Source organism: Dermacentor variabilis, chromosome 5 (assembly GCF_050947875.1).
Source record: "Dermacentor variabilis isolate Ectoservices chromosome 5, ASM5094787v1, whole genome shotgun sequence".
In the NCBI taxonomy this organism is placed as follows: domain Eukaryota; kingdom Metazoa; phylum Arthropoda; class Arachnida; order Ixodida; family Ixodidae; genus Dermacentor; species Dermacentor variabilis.
The window spans coordinates 53433654-53436759 of record NC_134572.1 but is presented as its reverse complement, the minus strand read 5'-3'; the positions used below and the strand labels follow the sequence as shown (position 1 = coordinate 53436759).

At 45.4% G+C, this 3106-nt stretch overlaps 1 pseudogene; it reads right to left on the bottom strand.

The window, feature by feature from the left end:
• Positions 1 to 2601: 2601 nt before the first annotated feature.
• LOC142583821 (U2 spliceosomal RNA) lies at positions 2602 to 2783 on the bottom strand (annotated as a pseudogene).
• Between the last annotated feature and the right edge of the window lie 323 nt (positions 2784 to 3106).

The following is a 3106-nucleotide window of genomic DNA, read 5'->3' as shown; positions in this document are numbered from 1 at the left end:
ACGCAAGTTGGTCTGGCGTTGGGTTTCTAACCCATCTTCCTCGGCACAGCAGCCCTATACGCTGCCAAATGGACCATGTTATATCCAAAAATTATTAAAGTTCAATTCTAAGCTTTTACATGTAAAAACCACTATCTGATTATGAGGCATGCCGTAGTGGGAGACTCCGGAAATTTTGACCACCTGGAGATCCTTAACATGCGCCCAGTACACAGCACACCGGCCTTCTCGTGCTTCGCCCACATCGAACTGCGGCCACAGTGGCCAGAACTGGGTCCCTGGAGTACCCAGGGACCCATGCTAGTGGGAAAGCGGTTAGACACTCCTAAAGACACACAAACACCGAAAAATGCAGGAAGTACCCTAACAATGCTACTCGCATTAACAATCTGTCCGGTGAGCCTTTCCCAAATAATTAGTCACAGTAAATTACATGCATTCTTGTATAACATGGGGCTTAGTTTACTGCTGTCAGGTTTAATTATATGTGACGATACCTTCAACGACGGAACTCCTAGATAGTTCTATAACAGCATGTAATACAAACAATACAGAAAAAATTCCGTGTCGAATTAGCGGTGAATGCGAGATAATTGCATCAGCATCACGTGGAACCTCTTTGATGTCGCAGATACACGATTTCAACCAGGTTCACCACATTACGAAGTGTTCTTGGAGAACTTACCCAACGCGCATCCTGCCTCTTCGAGGAGAGAACTGTAGGCGACGGTGTATAAAAATACGCTATACAATATATAAACGGTACTCTCATCCCTCCTCTTTACCCCGTGATCTCTTCGCATACTTCTCACACATATACACACTTTTGAATGGGATTACACTCATTTACCTACTTCAGGCGGCATGTATGTATGTGTATACATACATACATACATACATACATACATACATACATACATACATACATACATACATACATACATACATACATACATACATACATACATACATACATACATACATACATACATACATACATACATACATACATACATACATACATACATACATACATACATACATACATACATACATACATACATACATACATACATACATACATACATACATACATACATACATACATACATACATACATACATACATACATACATACATACATACATACATACATACATACATACATACATACATACATACATACATACATACATACATACATACATACATACATACATACATACATACATACATACATACATACATACATACATACATACATCCTGTTACGATGGCGCAGTAGCCAGGGTCTACCAGCTTTGGCTGCAAGTTATGGACTTGTAATTGGGATGCCGGCGTTGTCGTTTCATCGCCATTCCAGCCTCGTGATTCGATAATCGTCATGCCGCTGTCGTCACGGCTTCTTCACTGTCCGAGTAGCGCAAGTTGTATAATAGCTTGGGCCACTTGGGCCACTAAGCATCAGCTGGTTGTCGTAATGCCGTCGTGTTCGTTGCATCGGCGTCATTAAGCTTTGTCAACTGAATCTTGTCATGCCAGCGTCGTCACACAGTCGTCATGTAGCCTTTGTCACACCGCCGTCGTGTTGCCGCCGTGGTCATTTCATCGTCGTCAATCCAGCTTCGTCATGCCGTCGTCGTCACACCATCGTCGTTATACAGGCTTCGTTATATAGTCTTCGTATCGCCATTGTCATCACAAATTTGTCGCTGTCCCGCTGTCACCTCAATTCTCATGTCATTGTCGTCATTGTGTCGTCTTCCTGGTCATCATCATGCATTCGTCGCCATACCGTCACCGTTATGCTGACGCGATCGTTCATGGTCATCATTGTAACTTTGTCACCTGACTTTCGCGTTGTTGCCGTTGTCACGCCATCGTCATCATACAGTGGCCGTCACACCCTTGTCGTCATGCCGTGATCATCTCGCTGTAGTTTTAGCGCCATCATCACTTCAGTAATGTCATCTCGTTGTCGTCTTGCTATCTTCGTCATACCACCTTCGTCATTCCATTGATGTTTTTGCTCCTTTGTGTTTCTATCGTAGTTAGGATCTGGTCATACAAACGTGATTATGCGGCCGTTACTCCATCATAGTCATTGCGTCGTCATCAGGTAGTTACTCATGCATCAGCTACCATGCCGTCATCGTCACACTGTCGTGATCGTGCCATCCTCGTACGTCATACACTCGTCGTCATCCTATTGTCTTCTTACTGTCGTCGTCATATCACACTGTGTCCTTCCATCCGCGTTATACCCTCTTCATTCCATCGCTGTCACTGCGTCGGGGCCTTACAGTCGTCGTCATGCTGCCATGCTTATGGGCGACAGGTAAACGAGCGCCTAGCAAAGTTGGAGAAAACTGGAGTATGTCGCATATGTCGAAGCAACGGAAGTCTCAGAATTACCGCTACAGATGTTAAACGTGAGTTCATAAATACCGTGTGGTGCTAAATTGCTCGAATTCTAATCGCATTACCATCGACAGCCATCGCGAGATGTTCTGCCGTAATTTTACAGCGTAGCTGCATATGGCTAGGTTCTGGAAAAAATTTGATGCGTCTGTTGAGCCGTGTAGAACGAGAATTTGTCCCTATAGGTGGCCCGATCCTGAAGGTAGGGCAATACCTGGCCGACCCACGGCGGAGGTGAAGCAGGGTTTAAGCACTCAGCCAATTTGCAAAAATAAGTATAATATCCTAGGTACAAATGCAACCTGTATCAACTATTAAGCTGATAAGAACAAATACTACACTTTGACCCGCGTCGGCGATGTCTACGTTCGCACCGCCTTATCTTTGTCGGCGTTCCAAGCGCTTGCGTATCGCCTTTCCTTTCCTTCCGCTCTCCCGTGGTGGTGGTCCCGTAAGCGTGCTGCCCGGTAAGACGCCGAGGCAGAAAGAAATGCGAACTGTCCACGTGGGCCCGATTCCGCAAACTTGGAAAGTTTCGCTGGAGCAACGGCCAGGTTTCAGAGGGAGTTTGCGGGGAACCATGTTTGTGTGGCCTGTGTCGTGTGTGACCGCTTGTGGTTTTCGAATGACCTCACATCCATTACTACACTGCGGCATGCCGACAAAAGCCCGATCACCTTGGCTA